Here is a 20,232-nt window from a genome sequence, read left to right on the forward strand (position 1 = left end):
TGAATTTTTTGATTTTTGTGAAGAACATGGAATAAGAAGGGAATTCTCTAGAGCTAGGACTCCTCAACAAAATGGAGTAGTGGAAAGGATGAACAGAACGGTTCAACAAATAGCTTGTGCTATGCTTGATGAATCTGGAACTCCCGCAACCTTCTGGGGTGAAGCTGCATTTGCTGCGGTCGTTATTCTCAACAAAAAAAATGTCCGAGTGAACAGCACTCAAACTCCTCATGAGCTTTGGTATGGTGAGACTTGTTTAGTAAAACATTCCAAAATCTTTGGAAGCAAATGTTATATTAAGAATAATGATGAACATCTTGGCAAGTTTGAACCTAGAGTAGATGAAGGGATTCTCCTTGGTTATTCCCATCACAGCAAAGCATATAAGTGTTACAACAAAAGACTTGGAAGAATAGTTGACAACATTGATGTAGTGGTTGATGAAGAAGGAAACATTCCTAGGCAAGTAAATTATGAAAATATCGAAGAGGATGAAGATCATCCTTCAAATCAGACTGATGATGAAGAAGAACCTCAAGAGGCACCAGAGGAACAGATAAGGATAGAAGAGAAGACTCCATCCAGGTATGTTCAAAAGAATCATCCAGAATCTCAAATCTTGGGGCAAAAGGAGGCAGGCGTACAAACAAGAAGAACAATTGCAGAAGCTTCAAGCTATTTGGCATTACTCTCCTCCACTGAACCACAAAATGTAAGAGAGGCATGCAAAGATGAATGTTGGGTCAAGGCAATGGATGAAGAACTTGAGTAGATCGAAAATAACAACACTTGGGAGTTGGTTCCTAGACCAAAAGATAAGAATGTCATAGGGACAAAATGGATCTTCAAAAATAAGTTGAATGAAAATGGGGAAGTAATTAGAAACAAGGCCAGACTTGTTTGTAAAGGGTATGCTCAACAAGAAGGAATAGACTTTGAAGAAACTTTTGCTCCCATTGCTAGACTTGAGGCCATCCGAATGTTCCTTGCTCTCTCAAGCTTTCAGAAGTTCAAAGTATTTCAAATGGACATGAAATCAGCCTTTCTGAATGGAGACTTAGAAGAAGAGGTATACATTGAGCAACCAGATGGTTTCATTCTTGGGAATGATCCAAATCTTGTATGTAGACTAAAAAAGGCTCTTTATGGTCTTAAACAGGCTCCAAGGGCTTGGTACTATCATTTGGACAAATATCTTCATCAACAAGGCTTTTCAAAAGGATCAACAGATAGCAATCTTTATATAAAAATTGAAAATGACAAATTGCTAATACTTGTTGTGTATGTAGATGATATTATCTTTGGCAGCAATGAAGAAACTATGAGTCAAAACTTTGCCTTGGTGATGCAGAAAGAATTCGAAATGTCATTACTTGGAGAGCTGACATATTTTCTTGGTCTACAAATCCAACAAAATGAAGGCGGTATCTTTTTGTCTCAAACCAAATACCTCAAGTAGATTTTGAAGAAGTATGGCATGGAAGATTCAAAACCAGTATGTACCCCTATGGTTACAGGATGCAGCCTCAGTGCAAATGATGAATCAGTAGTAGTGCATCAACCAACCTATAGATCCATGATTGGAAGTCTACTTTATTTGACAGGTACCCGACCAGACATCATGCATGCAGTGGGAATAGTTGGAAGATTTCAAGCAAATCCCAAGGAAACTCATCTTCAGGCAGTTAAGAGAATCTTCAAGTACCTTCAATGAACTCAAAACTATGGCTTATGGTATCCTAGAGATATGGATCTCACACTTCATGCTTATACAGATGCAGATTGGGCCGGAAGCGTGGATGACAGGAAGAGCACAAGTGGTGGTGCATTCTTTATGGGTTCCAGATTAGTACCTTGGTTAAGCAAGAAACAGAGTTTGATTGCTTTATCTACAGCTGAAGCGGAATATGTGGCTACTGCATCTTGCTGCACTCAACTCCTTTGGATGATGCAAACCTTGCAGGATTTTAAAATCACTTGTACACCACCTATCTCCATCCTATGTGATAATACAAGTGTTATCAGTATTTCAAAGAACCCAGTCATGCATTCAAAGACCAAGCATATACCTATCAAATATCATTTTCTTCGGGAACAAGTGCTTGAACAAAAGGTCAAGTTGGAGTATGTTCCTTCTAAGGAACAAGTTGTTGATATACTCACCAAACCTCTGCCCAAGGAGACCTTTGAATACCTCAGACAAAAACTGGGGGTAGTTGATGCATCATCTTGTTGTTAAATCTCATCTATTTCAGAGATTGTTGGTTGTACGCGAGTTTCATATGGGGTATACGCGTACATTTGTTGGTTTATGGATTGGTCGAAGATCGAATGGCACAGGTTCAGGGGGAGTATATATTCTTCTAATAATGCATTGTTGGCATTATGGTAGAAGATCTTTAAGGAGAAGGTACAGAAGGAGAACATGGATGCTGATCTGAATATTGCTGCTAATATGTCTCTATCTCTTTTGTCAAGGTCATTTATGGTGTATGATGGATTATGGTTCTTCTTGAAGAATTTTTCTTTTGCAGATCTAGTCTATATTTAGGGGGAGCATGATCAGCAGAGCAAAGACTTAAGCATGTTCTCAGGGGGAACATAACCCTTTGCCCTTGATGTCAAAGGGGGAGAATGACCTTGAGGATCTTGGGGTTGCCATCAAGTCCAAAGGGGGAGATTGTTGGCATTATGATTCAGGTTTGGCGCTATGGCACAAGTGTTGTACTTGATGGCAACTCACTCAAGAGGCATATCTCTGTTCAGGCTCTCAAAATCATAGAAAATGAGATACCCGCAGGTGAGCCTAAGAAAAGCTACGGACCCGCAGGTACCCTGACCAAGAAGTGCAGACATACCTGCAGGTACTCTGTTCAAAAGGTGCGGACCTCAATTTCACTCACTTCAATGCAGAGAAGCGCGCACACATGGGAATTCTTATGAATGGTCCATGGTATTTAGTCCGACGTATAGGATCCTATGGTATTGGTCCGTGGTATAGCATCTAAATTATTGAACCCTGGTTTTGGGTCCCTTGTGTCGGTTCTCTATGGTTTTGATCCTTGGTTTGAGTATGGTCTTGCCTATAAAAAGGAAAGGAGATCATTTGGCTAGACACTTTTTTATGGAATATCTTAAGATCTGAAATTTTGGGTGATCGGTTTGATAATGCTAGATCTAAATCAAGGTGAATACTGTAAATTGTAAGGTGGATCTATCGTGATCTCATTGGCGCATGATCAGATCTGTGGATCTGACAGTCTGTGGCACATTGGAGGACTGATAAATTGGCTCTATTCGGAGGTCTGCAGGCGATCCACAGCGCAGGTGCGGAGGTACGCAGCTCAGCAAAAGGTGAAGGTGTGGAGGTATGCAGCGCAGCAGAAGGCGCTGGTGCGGAGGTACGCAGCGCAGCAGAAGGCACAGTGCGGAGGTACGCAGAGGAACAAAAGGACCAGGTGCAGAGGTACACTGTCAGGCAGATAGTGCAGGTGCGGATCTGCGCAGAGGTACGCAGTGCAGCAAAAGGAGTAGGTGCGGAGGTACGCAGAGCAGAAGAAGGATCAGGTGCGGATCTGTGCAGTTTAGACACAGAAGAGCTGCGGATATTCACAGTTTTCTATTGGTGAAGTTGCGAACTTTTCTTAAAATATTTATTGGCTGCCTTTTATCTATTGTTGCAAAGTTCTGGGTTTAGATTACTGGTATTGCTTTTCTGGTTACTGCATTCTAAGAAGTTATTGGTTGATTCATTGGGTGATTGTAAAAGGAGATTGGTTGATTCACATGTACTTGATGATTATTTGATGTTTATGGATCCAGTTTGAAAATTTATGAAAAGTGGTCCTTGGAGGAAAAGAAGTAGGTCAGCACCTACGTACTAGTAGATCAGCTAGTACAAGAGCTAAGGGGGTTGTAGCTCCCTTCCAGGAGAGACTGGAAAATGAGAGAGGGTTGTAGCTCTCAGCAGGTTACAGCCTACGTACTGGTAAAGGACTACACCAGTACAAAATCATTTTAAAAGAAGTTTATAATTGAAAGAAGATAGAGACATATTGCAGCAGGTGGTTTTCACCCACATTGGGTTTCCACCTTATATCTGGTGTTCTTTGGTGTGACTATCTGTTTTTCTTGTTCTTTCTCATTATTATTTGGTACTGACACAAAAATTAATTATTAATATCTAAAGAATAAATTAAAGTATAAATCTAGAAGATATATTGAAAAGAATTTGATAATACTGTTTCACCCCCCCTCTCAGTATTATTTCCAACACTAGTATGTGATCTATGGTTTCTTATTAGATCTTGCACATTGCCCATTTTCTTCGACCCTACCATCCTTTCTTCGAACAATTGTACCAAGTAAGAATTTTATTAGAGAAATGAACCAAATAAAAAACCTTGTTTTCAAAGGAATATTTAGCTTCCTTATGACTTTGGGCCATTTTTTTTAATTGTTTTTTCCTTTCTTTTCCACCTCTACATTATACCCTCATTTTATAGCATAATTACTAATTGCTTTATTATTGTGAAATACCAATTTATCATATTTTTACTTAATTCTAGTTGCACTATGTTTTTATAAGCATAAATTGGTTCCATTATATAGTAAGGTATCCTTGAAATTCCAAATTTGAGTTATATTTTCAGCCTTTCTTCCATATTGTACTAGTATTTGGATCGATTGTGTCTATTAGATAAAAGATACCTATATTATTGACAAATTTTTTGGTGGATTTAAAAATATGGAATCTCTTAAGCTATCCATCCATGGGTCTTCCTATTATAACTTTGTTCTCTTTTCTTATACAATCCTCAATAGATTCCTAAGATATATATTTAACCACCATCACCTTCCCCACATACCTTTAATGTCTATCATCCTCCACATGCTTTTTGGCACCAAATCCTATCCAAAGAGATGGATATTTTCTAGGTCCCATCCCCACTCTTCTTTAGGCTTTGCTACTTTCCTCAAACCAATGAAAGGGATATCTTCCTTCTTCCCTTCTTAGTATACATAAGAAGCTAAATAAGTTTCTTATGATATTTTTTGGGAATTCCTTTTGAAATGTGAACTAAGATAATCAACATACCAATATCCCTTATTGAACAAATTTTAATAGTGTCAGATTTCCTCCTCTATAAAGTTGTATGTAAATCCAATTAGACACTTATTTCTACCCTTCACATACAATAAATACCTATATTTTATCTTATATACATTTATTTTAATATTAAACAAAAAAATTTTATTATGTTGTTTGATGGTTTGGGCATAATTGAAATAATTGAAACAAGTTTCCTTTATAAATCCTCCTCCAATCTACTTAAAAAGATTGACGGTTTCTTTACATTTACTTCCATCCATGTTTCTTTGCAATAAATATATATAGATATCTTTATATTCCCTTGCCCCACTAGTTATTCCCAAACTCCATGTTTCTTTGCAATCTATATATATATATATATATATATATATATATATATATATATATATATATATATATATATATATATATATATATATATATATATATATATATTATATATATATATATATATATATATATATATATATATATATATATATATATATTTCCTTACCTCACTAATTGTCCCCAAACCAAAGTTCAAACTAGACAACATTACATCATCCAAAAATAAAACATGTATTAAATATAGATATTCTCCAATCCTCATTCCCTTGATTTTATCCTTCCTTTTTTGTTGCTCAAATCATTCTTCTCAACACTTTGACCACCAACAAAAATAAGAATGGGGAAATTAGTTAGCCATGCTTACATCTTGTCAAGGCATAGAAGAATTTTTATAGTGATCCATTAATTATAAATGCAAATGATGTGCAAACCAAACAAATCATTATCTAGTTAATCGCTAGATTTCTCATCCCTCTTTGTATCATCAGTGGCCTCAGGTATAACAAGATCATTTTATCATAGACCTTTTATATGAATATTTTCATTTTTATAAATAGATTTTTATAAATTTTTATTGAATGCATCCCTTCCTATTGGTACCTGTGGCATCATGAATTTTCCTTTAGAAGAGTAATTTGAACCATTCTTGTAACATGTACCATGAAATAATATTTTTCAATTTGTTAGCAAGTATCTTGTAAATTATTTTGTAAATAAAATTACATAAGTAGATCATCCCATAATAATTAGAATTCTTAGGGTTATTCTTCTTTTTTTGGATCAAAGAAAAAAAAGACACATTTAGTTCTCCCAACACTTATGTAGAAAATATAGACTCCTTTATAAACTCTAAAAATCATTCATCTAAAAAGTCATAAGATCCACAACAAAATATCCTTGTCCAACCTTCTAGCTTTGGACTCTTTTCCTTTTATAATGAGAAATATAACTACTTTAAATTCCTATTTTGACACCTCTACTTCAAGCTCCTCATTGTGCTAGTCTTCGATTATTTTTGGGTTTAAATTCTCCACTAGAAGGACCTCAATTATATGGACCCTAGGTAGTCCTTGGATCAAATATTTGAAATGGAATATGCCTTCTTCTGTACCTTTTGAGAATTTACTAGACATGTTTCCATATTACTTTCTTATCTACTATATATATATATATATATATATATATATATATATATATATATATATTAATATTTGAAGAAATTTGGTACTTTTATCACCCTTTGGAAGTCATACAAATCCAATTTTCAACCGCCATTCTATCTCTTTTGGCTCAAAGGTATTTCTTTTGCCACATTCCAACTTATTTATTTTCATAATACTTTCCTCATTGAAGAAACCTAGTCATCATTATTCTAAAAAGATACATGATTGTCTCTTTAGTCTCAATGAACTCTTTATGGGTTTCCTTAGCCTTTTTCCTTACCCATTTTTCATTTTTAAAGCATTCTTTAGACTCTTGGAAAATTGATACATAACTAATTCTTTATTTTTTAATGTACTTCAAGTCTTCATTATCATATCTCTAAAGACCTCTTGAATCCTCTAACCAAGTATGATTGTATTTGAAAGAGCATGTGTATTTTGCTCTTATTTTCTATTTGAAGGAGAATGGGAAGATAGTCCAAGGACCTACCATTCCCAACCTATGTTTTCATTCTTCTTGGTTCCTCTAATATTTTCTTTACTACCATAAACCTACATATCCTTTTAGAGACCCCCTTATTTCCACTTTTGAAATTCCTCCATGTAGGGACTATTTGAATAGGGTCTACATCCTTTTGAACTCTGCATACTTTTGAATAGGTCCACTCTGGAAAAAAATGAAAACACATGTTTCTCTACATCCAACAAGTGCCTACACTTAACATTTGAGTAAGCTATAACGATGTAAACCAAAAGTAAAATTAAAAAAATAGTTTTGTTTATTTTCCTTTAAAAATTCATAACTTGTATATTATTATTTTCTTTAGGAGGCCAATTTTTTACTTCAAGATTCCCTAATGTTCCTATTTATTTAGACCTAAATATAATCTAGATGTATACATTTAATAGAGATGAATAAAAGAGTTCAAAGGAGTCCTTCCACCCTATTATTAGTCCCTTGAATTTGCCTTTGAATCTAAAGATCAAAATGGCTAATATTTTAAATAGGAACTATAATTGAAATACTTTACTCCCCTCACACATGGTTGCATGAAGGATTTCATAATATATAGTTTGCATTTGTTGAAAATACATTTAGGGATAGATTCTTATTAATTCCCTACCCCTCCCATGTTTAATTACATATTAATCATTCATGCATCTTTTCTTAGGGCATCCCTACTCTAAGTTCCCCTTTTAAGGTTATTTATTTTCCTTTCTTTTTATTTTTTCTGTTTTTTGAAGGGATAAGTAGAATTTATAATTATTATTAGAAGCATTCTAGGGTCTAATACCAAGTTCCTAGCTTCTAATGTTGGGTTCAATACCTAGATCCTCATCCTAGGTAGACTCTTTCCTAAATCTAAGTTTATATCTAGACTAGGTTTCCTTTTATACCCTAGTGAATAAATCCACCCCTTATAACAATGGATCTTCTACAAGGGTTGAGGTCACTAATATCCACTATTTTAAAGGATTCTAGAATTTTCTTCTCTCTCTTTAGGATCAACAACCATTAGTACCCTCAAGTTCCTCTCCAAACTCTCTAAGAACTATAGGTTGAATCCTATAATAACAATTCATTTGCCTTTACACAATTTGAACATGATAAAGGGTTCATAATTTATAGAATTCATACCTTTTAGGAGGACACACATGATAAATCCTCATTCCATTTTTATTTTTGTTGCTCTAAGTCTTTCTTTTCTTATTGACATGGGGAGTTAACACCAATGCCCTTTTGTAACAATATTCTTTCTTTTTTTTTTCTTTTTGACTTAGGACTTATGTACAACCATTACAAAGGTTTCCACACTTCCTTATTCTGCCTCTTCATTGAATTTTTTTCTTGGGGTTATTGGTTTATCTCAAACCATCTACCCCTGTTCCAAATCTATTGGCAGTCCTTTTGATAATATTTACAAACATGCCCCCTTTATGAATTTTAAAACATTTAAATAGAATATTCTAATATTCCAAAAATTAATCTCCACGTCCCCATAATATCTTTATCTTTTGTGGCAAACCTTCCATTAAATCCATTTCTACTATAATATTATTTTTTCCTTGTTAATTTTGGTTTTGAAAGTCTAGCTAAGTTACTTATTCCATCCCTGTCATTTTCAAAATGTTCTCATTCCAAAGCTCTAATAAAATACCAAAAATTATTATCCATATTGGTTGCTCAAATGTAATACCAAGCATTCTTACTCATATTGGTTGTTTAGAAGTTAATTCTTTCGTGGGGTCAAAACATGACCTTCATTGCTTGAGGTAAAGGAAAGGTAGGCCCCAATTCCATTTATTAAATTTACTTCAAGTTTATTAAATAATTGGATTTAATTATAGCTAGCCACTTATCAATATATGAAATTCTAGGATGTACCCAATAATTTCCTTCTAATTTTCTATAAACTACCTGCCAAGGCTACTCGCTTATGTTCCTTTGGTGAACTATCTTGTAATCACTCATTTTGAAAATTTGTGGACATCTTTTAATACTATATCCTCTCCTAATACCATTATTACCAATTATTTCCATGGATGAAAAGAATTCTTCTTTCTTTTCTTCACTATGTATTCGAAGCTCAACTCCTTTTTGTTATCTCAAGCTTGTTTTACCTAAGTTAACTTTCTAAACCCATGCCTTGCCTCAAAATTGGGATCAAGAACTACAAGAATATTGTGAGCATAAAAAATATATTTTTCTACATTACAAGGGTTATTTATCCTCATTCTAAAGCTTGGATCTGAAACGCCTTGTTCACATTTCCTTCTAACATCTCCTTTTAGTATCCACTGTTGAAAATGCAACAAGAAAATCCTAATTTAATTTTGTCCTTTAATGAAATTGTAAATTCGACATCTCATGACAACTTGTAATAGTTAACTAAGTTAATTTGACCTAGTTGGCTCAGTTAATTCGAGTTGAGGGTCTAATTTGAGTCATGCAGAGTGTCTCCTACTTTTTAGGAGCCATGGTCGAGTTTATTTTGAGTTGTAATTTTTTAATTTAGTTTAACTAAGTTAAAGTCAGTTAAACTAGTTCCAACTGATGGAGGAATTAGTGGGAGATCTAGTAGTGGGGTGTAACCAACACTGATCAACCAGTAAACTGAAGATTCACTCATAATTAACTCATGCATGCTAGATCAGAGAAGGACCCAGTTGAGAATGGAGTTCAGGGGCAATGTGCTATCAGTTGTATAATCATCTGAATTGTACAGGTGGTGCATGAAATTAGACGAAGGCCTATGAGGACTGTGCAATTCAGATTTGTGGAATTTCCCAATTAAATATGGGTTAATTCCCTAGGAAACTCTTCAAGGAAATAGGAGCTTGGCAGACAGCAGAACTGGTTAAGTATTGCCTTGAGCTTGTCTGGGAAGTAGTGAGATAGATAGAGATAGTCCAAAGGTTACTTGGGTTTGAGCAAAGCATAGTAATCTTCTCATATTTTTTTATTAATGCAATATAAAAATAGAAGGGGTTTTTAGCTATGGATTTCCCCATAAAATTATTGTGTTATGTGTGATTGAATTGTTTCTTTTTTATGCTTCGTGATTTTATTGGTCAATTATTGTTTCCGCTGATGAGTAGAGTAGATTCAAGTCAATTGTTTTAGCATATTATAATCTAAAATTTGAATCTATAATGAATTTCTACACTGTATCAAAGATGAAATCACTATAGAAGAGGAGAATATGAGTTTGTCTTTTGCAGGAGAAATATAATTTGCAGTATCATACTTCACAACCAGCAGGATGTCATTCTATGGATTGAGACTTGAATATTCCCTAGAGGGTAGTCCGAACTATATTTCTTGGAAGGACGGGATGGAGGGAGTGTTTGAAGACATCGAGCTTAAGGAATTCATAGACAAAGATATTCCTAAGCTAGCTAATGCTCAAGATCTGGCAGAGTGGAGAAAGTGTGTGGCAAAGGCGAGAAGGATTATCCTAGAAGGAGTTTGAGATCATATTGTCTCAAACCTCCATGGTAAGGAAAATCCATTTGCAATGTGGAAGGCCTTGATAGACCTGTTTCAAAACAACAATGACCACAGGAAGCTGGCACTGAAGGACAAGCTTAGAAAGATCAAGATGGAGAAGGGCGACATAATCTTGAAGTACTTGACCAAGTTCACCCCTTGTTGGGATGAGCTTGGAAGTGTCGGCGTTATAGTTGTTGAAGACGATTTGGTGAGACTAGCATGTCTAGGACTTCCCAAGAGCTAGCATAGCTACCAGGACTCAGTTAATGGGAGGGAGAAGCTACCAGAGTGGGAGCGATTTTGGTCTAATTTAGTGCAAGAAGAGATTCAACAGAACAACAAAGATGGATCCTCATCTAAGCATGATGATGAGGAGAACTGTGCCTTAGCTAGAAAGGCGAATAAATGGAAGAGGGAGTCATCCCATTCCAAATCAGATTTAAGTAAAGGCGACAAGAAGAAGGCCATGTCGAAGATAAAATGTTTTCACTATCACGAGCTAGGACACTATGCCACAAAGTGTCTGCACAAGAAGGCTGGTAATAATCCCTTAGGAGGAGCTACATGTGAAGATCTTTCTTCACAATTAGAACTAGATTTCACCCTCATCACTTGCATGGTGACATCAGTGACGGGTAGTGTGTGGTACTTGGATAGTGGAGCCTCATTCCATATGACTGACAACAAAGATTTCTTCAGTGACTTGGAGGAGAAGGACCTCCGGATGCACATATGATCTAAAAATGGAGGATGTCTTCACTTTACTTTTCTCCATAATAAAAATAAATAAAAATAGGGCTATCTTGATGCTTTGCAAGGTAAAATGGATCTTTTCACAAAACAGGTTTTTCGAACGTCTCTTCAAGTTATGAGTTAGTATTCACATGTAAACTTATCATAAGGAACATAATAGCACATAACTTATACAAGTGTAATGAAGAGCATAACAAAAGATTTGTTGACGGAGTTCACCCCTCTCGGGCTATATCTTTGGGCCTGCTAACATAGTTAGACCACTCATATATTCTGTAGAAAAAGGAAGTACATAAATGTTTGTTTATGGAAACATGTGGTTATTACCCCTACAAGGTAATGTTATCCTGCAAATAACTCTCACATACAACAACAACACAAAGTATCTCCTACAAAGATTCCATACTCCAACTAAAACGAGCTAAAATGAGTATGTGAGCACTTCAATTCCACATTGAATCACATAAACAAAACTTCCCTCAACATAATATAAAGAGAGAAGTAAACTTGAACTAAACCGTACAAGTAAAATTTGTTGCATTAGACTTCTAAATATGAGAAAACCCCTACAAGGTATTTTTGATGCTCAAACACCTTCTAGAACTTCTTCCAAACCCTGATTGATCCATACACCCTTTGTCTCAAACCTGAAAAAGGCTACTTAGATGTTCTTTAATCAGAAACTAGAGGTCACCAATGGATTCAAAACATCCAAAAACCCCTAACTAGACTCTTTTTTATCTCAATTTGGCCAAAATATGAGAAATATATGGCTCACCAAGCTCTCATATGAGTTTTACTGTTAACTATCCTACAAATCCAACCAACAGTCTAATTGTCCCACAAATCTACCCTATTTTTCTCTAACCAAGCGAAAATTTCACCCTCTACCGGTGCAGTTTGTTGGAAATTTATTTTTTCCAATAACCCATAACTCTGAAAAATAGGGTCACATTGGCACATACGGCCATGGGTTGGGCCTTAATGCCCGCCCCCATCGGCCTAGTGCCTAAATCTCCGAGGTGTGGTCACATATGGTGCCACGGGTCCAAGGGTTGGGCTAACTGCCCACCCTTCCTGTCGGGCCCATTAAACATTAGCGCGCGGTCACGTTGGGGTCCAAAGGACCTCAAGCTAAGTCATGACCAAAGACTAGGCTTCCACTAAGCCCCCACACATTCAGCGCTTAAACCTTTGGCCTGTGGTCTAGTGTCATAACCTGTGACCTTGGGCTGGGCTGAACCCCGAGCCCTCTCCACTATTGCACCATGGGAACATGGATAGGAATATGATCAGGTGCCAAAGGCCAATCCCAAGCCCCTATCCTTCCAATGCGCTGAGGGTCATATGGTTTAATGCAACAAGGGGCAGGGGTTGGCAGCCCAACACCTTCCTCCATTGAGCGCCAATGTAAAGTTCAAATGAAACTTTAGTTTTATGCATATTAAGAACCACTGCGTAGGCCTGTTGGTAAGGAGCTTTGTTGTTGGATTGAAGGTCAGGGATTCAAATCCATCATACCTCCCCTAGACCCATAACAAAATTTTGTTGCATTGTTGGGGTGCCATGTGGCAGCTCATGACTGGTCCACTTCAAATGACCAAAAACCAATAAAATGTGCCCAAATTCGAACAAACCTGAGGATGACACTTGGAAGCCTCTCATTGGATCATACCCTACATAGTCACCCTGACTTAGCAGTACGATCAACCCAGTCAACTAACTAGTCAACAAACTTACTCAAACTTTGGCTATTGGGCCAAACGGCCAGCACACGATAAATTGAGCATACGATGCCATATTGAGGTGAAACAAACATCGTTGTATTCAAAACAACGAGCACTTTGAATTGACATTGATTTCATGACTTTTTGGGAACTTTTATTTTTTATCTAAAATTTGATCTCTTGATCAACATCGAGATGGGAGATGATGGGAGGTATAGCGCAACCGACATCAGTAATGTTACCTTTTAGAGGGAGTCTGGTTCTCCAATCACATTAAAAGATGTCATGCATGTTCCAGGTTTGAAGAAGAATTTGGTTTTAGTTTCCATGTTGGAGGACTGCGGCTACAATGTGATATTTAGCAAGGGAAATGTTTTCCTTTGTCGCATAGCCTCAAGACAGGTAAAGCGTATCAGGGTTCAGGTGAAGAACCTCTACAAATTGGATGTAGAAGACTACACTTCTTTGAGCACAAAAGAAAAGAAGGTGCAGAGCCAAGGCATTAATGAATTGTGGCATAAAACATTGGATCACTTGCACCATAGAGCTTTGAAGATCATGCAACAAATTTCTACAGGAATTTCAAAGGGTACACTAGAGTAGAGAGACACATGCAAAGGGTGTACATTAGGGAATTACGCCAAATATTCCTTTCATGATAAAGACACTCAAGCACAAGCGATACTTGATCGAGTTCACTAAGATGTGTGTGGAATTCTCGACAACGTCCACAACCAAACACAAATATTATGTAATATTTGTTGATGATTTTTCTCGTAAGTGTTGGATTTTCTTCATGTAGAAGAAATATCAGACGTTCGCTAAATTTTGTGAATTTAAAGCACTTGTCAAGAAAGATACTGGCATGAAAGTTAAAGCTCTCAGAAGTGATAACGGTGGAGAATATGTGTCGAATGAATTCAAGAACTTCTGTGCGTTAGAATAAATTCAATGGGAGAAAATAACACCTCATAACCCACAACATAATGGGGTGGCTAAAAGGAAGAACAAAAGTATTTTGGGATCTTCACGACGATGTTACATGATCAAAGCCTACCATTGCACTTGTGGGTTGAAGCATGCAACACAACTGTTTATTTGAAGAACATAAGCCCTCATCGAATTCTCGGGATGAGTACACCATAACAAGCCTTGTCAGGTAAGAAACCAGATGACTCACACTTGAGGATCTTTGGCTCATCATTCTACTGTCATGTTACCAAGGATGCATGGAAAAAGCTAGAGCCAACAGCCAAGTTGGGCATATTTGTGGGGTACACTGATAAACCTCAAAACTATTAGGTGTACCTTCCATCCAACAGGATGACAATGGTTCATAGATATGTGAAGTTCGATGAAGAGAAGGCCATGAGATGTTCCCTTAAGAGGGAGCTTCAGTTACATGTAAATGAGAAGCTTTTAGCTCCAAAGGAGGAACCTCATGATGATGTGGAGCAACCACATGCATAGGAGTAGAGAGTGTAACTACCTGCTCATGCAGAGACTTCCAGAGATGGAAGGAAGCCCATCAAAGAGGCTGACAGATTAATGCATGATGATAGAGAGAATGTGGAAGCACTCACATGACAATCCAGGCAGAGGAGGTCACCAGATCGGTACATTGGCTACATGGCTCTGATGAGCAAGAGTATAGAGGTTGAGCCATCCTCATTCGAGGAAGCAGTGCAACAACCAGTATGGGTTGATGCTATGGTTGAGAAGTATGACTCCATTATCAGAAACAGTGTTTGGGAAGTGGTCCCAAGACCTACAGACAAGTTAATGGTGAGTTATAGATGGCTTTGCAAGGTCAAGCAAGCAGAAGATGGGAGTGTGGAGAAACACAAGGCCAAATTTGTGGCTAGAGGATTCTCTCAGGTGGAGGGAATTGATTCCGATGAGACCTTTGCTCCAGTAGCAAGGTACTCTTCAATCAGATCTATTCTAGCACGGTCACGGTAGATGGGATGGAAGATACACCAGATGGATGTGAAGAGAACATTCCTCAACGGTATGATTGAGGAAGAGGTGTATATTGAGAAGATAGAAGGATTTGGTACCTTCAAGATAGAGTCATATGTTTGTAGACTCAAGCGAGCATTGTATGGACTAAAATAAGCACTCTGTGCTTGGTACACCAGAATTGACAACTATTTCACCTGGTTGGGCTTCACCAAAAGTGAAGTAGATGTGAACCTTTACCATATTGTGGTTGAATATGAATTATTGATTATAGTATTATATGTCGACGATTTGATTCTAACAGGTGATGAGAAGCTGATAAAAATTTTCAAAGAGTATTTTGCAAGAGAATTCGAGATTAAGGACGTGGGGCTCATGAATTACTTTATTGGTATGGAAGTATGGCAAGGAGATGAGGAACTGTTTGTCTCTGAGGGAAAGTATGCCAATGAGATACTTAAGAAGTTCCACATGGAGAGCAACAAACCCATGGAGACTCGTCTAATAGGTAACTGGAAGAAGGAAGATGCTACTTCAGGTGAAGTAGTGGAGGCTACTATTTATAGAAAACTTGTGGGTTCACTTGTGTATTTGGTGAACACATGACTGAACTTGTGTTTTGCGGTTAACCAGCTTAGTCAAGCCATGGTTAAGCCAACCAAACTTTATTGGAAGGAATCTAAACATGTGTTGAGATACCTCAGAGGCACCACTCAGTTTGTTCTTTGGTACAGACAGATAGAGGGAGTGAAGCTTCAAGGCTTCACAAATGAAAATTTGACAAGGATTCCATCCGACATAAAGAGCACATTAGGGGGAATCTTCAGTATTGGGTCAGCAACAATTTCTTGGTATAGAAGGAAGCACAGATCAGTTGCACTCAGTTCAGCAGAAGCAGAGTACATGGATGATAGTCAAGAATATTGTGAGGCTATCTCGATGAGGAAGATCCTTGTTGGGTTATTTGGTGAACAAATGGATTCTATCGTTATTTAATGTGGCACTCAAAGTTGTATCAAACAATATGAGAGTCTAGTTTTTCATGATCGGTCCAAGAATATAAACATTCGATATCACCATCTACGAGATTGTGTGCACAGGAGAATCATGTTGTTGGCATACATTACTACAAAGGAGAAGGATGAAGATATTTTGAAAAAGGCATTGTTAATATGAAAATTTAAGTTTCACAAAGGCAGGATTGGAGAATAAGATAAAGCCTTTCTTGTTGAGAGGGAGTGTTGAAAATGCAACAAGAAAATCCTAATTTAATTTTGTCCATGAATTAAATTAGGAATTAAACTGTAATTCGACATCTCATGACAACTTGTAATAGTTAACTAAGTTAATTTGACTTAGTTGGCTCAGTTAATTTGAGTTGAGGGCCTAACTTGAGTCATGTAGATTGTCTCCTACTTTTAGGAGACCTAGTTAAGTTTATTTTGAGTTGTAATTATTTAATTCAGTTTAACTGAATTAAAGTCAGTTAAACTAGTTCCAACTGTTGGAAGAATTAGTGGGAGTTTTAGTAGTGGGGTGTAAACTGCAGTAGTGAGGTGTAACCAGCATTGATCAACTAGTAAACTGAAGATTCACTCATAGTTAACTCATGTATTTTAGATAAGAGAAAGACCCAGTTGAGATTGGAGTTCAGGGACAATGTACTATCAATTGTATAATCATCTGAATTGTACATGTGGTGCATGCAATCAAAGGAAGGTCTATGAGTATTGTGCAATTCATATTTGTGGAATTCCCAATTAAATATGGCTTAATTCCCTAGGAAACTGCACAAGGAAATAGGATCTTGGCAGGCAACAAAATTGGCTAAGTATTGGCTTGAGCTTGTCTGGGAAATAGTGAGATGGATATAGATAGTGTAGAGGTTGCTCGGGCTTGAGAAAAACATTGTAATCTTCTCATATTTTTTTGTTAATACAATATATAGATATGAGGGGTTTTTAGCTGTGGCTTTCCCCAGAAAATTATTGTGTTATGTGTGATTGAATTCTTTCTCTTTTATGCTTCATGATTTCATCAATCAATTATTGTTTCCACTAATGAGCAGAGTAGATTCAAGTCAATTGTTTTAGCATATTACAATCTATAGTTTGAATCTATAAGGAATTTCTACATCCACAATGCTAGTGACATTTCCCATTATTTTCTACTGGAGATTATTCTTCTTCCTTATTACTAATATGTTCCTTCCATAGAAACAATTGTTTGGACGCATAAAACTTTCTATTATGTGTGTAGGGACTATGGCAAATGCTATATTTCAACCATATATTTTTAATCTTCATTTTTAATTGGAAAGTTTAACTTCTATAAGGTAAGTATTTTCTCTTTTATTGTGATCATTCTATAAAAGAGTCAATAATCATTCTTGACAAAGGTTTCTTTCTCAACATATCATAATTGTTTGGAAAATAGACCTTCACTCCAAACTTTATTTTTACTAGAAATTTATTGAGAATTAAACATTAGCTTTAATATTAATAAAAATCAATAAATTATTGATGAATGTTTTATCAAATTATTCAAATATCATAACAATGTTGAAAATAAGATAATGTAGAAAATGTTTTAGAAAATTATCTATAGATATATATATATATATATATATATATATATATATATATATATATATATATATATATATAGATATGTTAATTTCTATTACCTTAAGAAAGCAAATTACATCAGATTGCAAAAAACAATAATGACATTTCTGGTGTTACACACCAACATTGTTCATGGATTTCTCTTTTTTTCCCTTTTTCCTACAAACTTCTACCCAACTAATAGCTTTATCATTTGCAGTTGAGGAGAAATCCATATCATCATTATTTAGAGAAAACTCCATCCCTTTCAGATCTGTCAAACATTTGATGCTTTTATCACAGTCTAAATGGTCATACTCATGGGTGCATTTTTTCCCACTACTTGCTGACAAAATTATTGCTGTTGTTATTTCCTTATTCTTAGCCTGAAAATTCTCCTTTGCTAAGGAAGGGGGTGGTGCTAGAGTTGGCTGCTCTGAATCTTGATAAGCAGAGGAGGCAGGGGGGTGCTGAGTTCTTACCACTTCAAGCATCCTTCTGGTCACGACAACCTCTATTGGTTTTTTGTTTCTCTTGAGAGTGGGACGACCCCTTTGAGGAAGGGCAAGACTTCTACATGTGCCCTAGTTGATGACAATTTCGACACCTGAAAGCTGTGTTTTCATAGTCCAACAGTTCAGAGAATGTATGTCCCTCCCACTTGAGAATGATATTATTTGGTAGTGCTTCAGTGATATCCAATTCAACACATATATGAACGAATGTGATGAAACCAGAATCCAATCTTTTGATGCCTGCTTTTATGTAGCAGCCCAATGAATTACCGATTTGTTCCAAAACGTCTGGTCGAATCCATTGGAGGGGTAATTTTGGGAGCCTTATCCATATCAGTGTAGCGAGAGATTTCATGGAAAGAGGGTTAAAGTCCAGAAACCATGGTTGGAGCGAGATACATGCTCTTCCCTAGAATCATGGTCCTTGGTCGAAAACCATCTATCGATCATCAAAATATTTTAAGACTACCACCTCGATCGAGGGTGTGTCTATTGAATGTTCCACTAAGAAAGCCTAACTTGGGAGATTCTTTGGTGCCTGATAGCTAGAGTCCGACTTTAGAAAATCTTTAAAGGACAAGAGTTTAGTTTCAAGAGATACCTCGCCACCTCTGGCCCCTCCCCTCAAGCATGCCACCAAAAAGATAGTGGAATCCCTCCAAAGTACATAATCTCTGAGAGCATTCCCCAAATTTAGTTGTCTCCCATTGTGGAGAAGCCTCACTTCTTCCTTCAGGATACCCATCCACTGATAGATAATGTCAGCCAAAGTTCCCACAACCTTCGATGTTGAGACCATAAAACGCAGGGATTCGCTAGAGATGGACCGAACAAAAAATGGAAATTTTTATTGCTCTAGGTCTCCAACTCCCTGTTGGCATTTTGGCACAGGTGTGGCGCTATGATACAGGTGTTGTCCTTGATGGCAACTCTCTTTGATGACAGATCTCTGTTCAGATTACAGAATGAAGAAAAATCTCATATACGCAGGTTAATTAAGTCTAAGTTGCGTATACACGCAAGTGATCTGCATACTATGTCGCGTATACGCAGGAGAGCTAATACTAAGGCGCGTATACATGCTTATGCATGAACAGAAAAGGGCGTATATGTTGGGAAGCTTCCCTTTGGTCCGTGGTAGTTAGTCCTCGGTACTTGAGCCTATGTATTTGGACCAAAGTATCTCGACAGACGTGTTGATCCCTAGTTTCTAAGTTGATGGTATTGGCTTTCTATGGTTTGGCCCTTGGTATTGAGCAAGGCCTAAGGCTATATAAGGAGAAGAAGATCATTAGGCAAACTCATCTTTTGAAAAAGGCTTGAATATCTGAAAAAGAAAGAGATCTGGTATGCAGGTTCTGGGTTGCTTGATCTAAGCTAAGGAGAGATCACTTCGGTTGATGGAAGACTAGATCTAAGGATAGATCTGGATCTAATGATTTGAAATGCACTATTATGATATGGTTGATTATGCGTATTTCTAGATCTGCATACTGACGCAATGTTATGTTCTGGGTCTAACTGATGTCTGGTACAGCTGCAAGTTGAGAGAATTTATTTTTAGATCTGTACGCAGGTTGGCTTCGGTAAAAGAGCGTGTATACGCGGGTTTCTCTCATTGAAGTAGCGTATATCTTTTGGAGCTTGATTTTTGGGTTACAGTTGGGTCTGACTGTTATTGCAGAGTTCTGTAGTCTGCTCTGTGTTCTGGTAACTGGTGTTTGACAGGGTTTCAGTGTTTCAGTGATTGATGATGCTAGTATTGGATGTTTTGTGCTTCAATGATCTGTTGTGAAAGTTGAATGAATTGTGGTCTTCAGATTGTAATGTTGTGCTTCAGGAATATCCAGTCTGAAAATGTATGAAAGGTGGTACCTGAAAGAAAGAAGATTGTAGGCCAGCACCTACGTACTAGTATCTTGGCTAGTACAAGAGCAAAGGGGGTTGGAGCTCCCTTCCAAGGAAGTTTGGAGAACGAGAGAAGGTTGTAGCCTTCTGCAGGTTGTAGCCTGCGTACTGGTATAAGGCTGCACCAGTACACAAAGATTGTAAACTGAAGTTTCATATTA

This window comes from Pinus tabuliformis, chromosome 2_1, assembly GCF_031772625.1.
Source record: "Pinus tabuliformis cultivar Carrire ecotype Pingquan chromosome 2_1, CPIR1, whole genome shotgun sequence".
In the NCBI taxonomy this organism is placed as follows: domain Eukaryota; kingdom Viridiplantae; phylum Streptophyta; class Pinopsida; order Pinales; family Pinaceae; genus Pinus; species Pinus tabuliformis.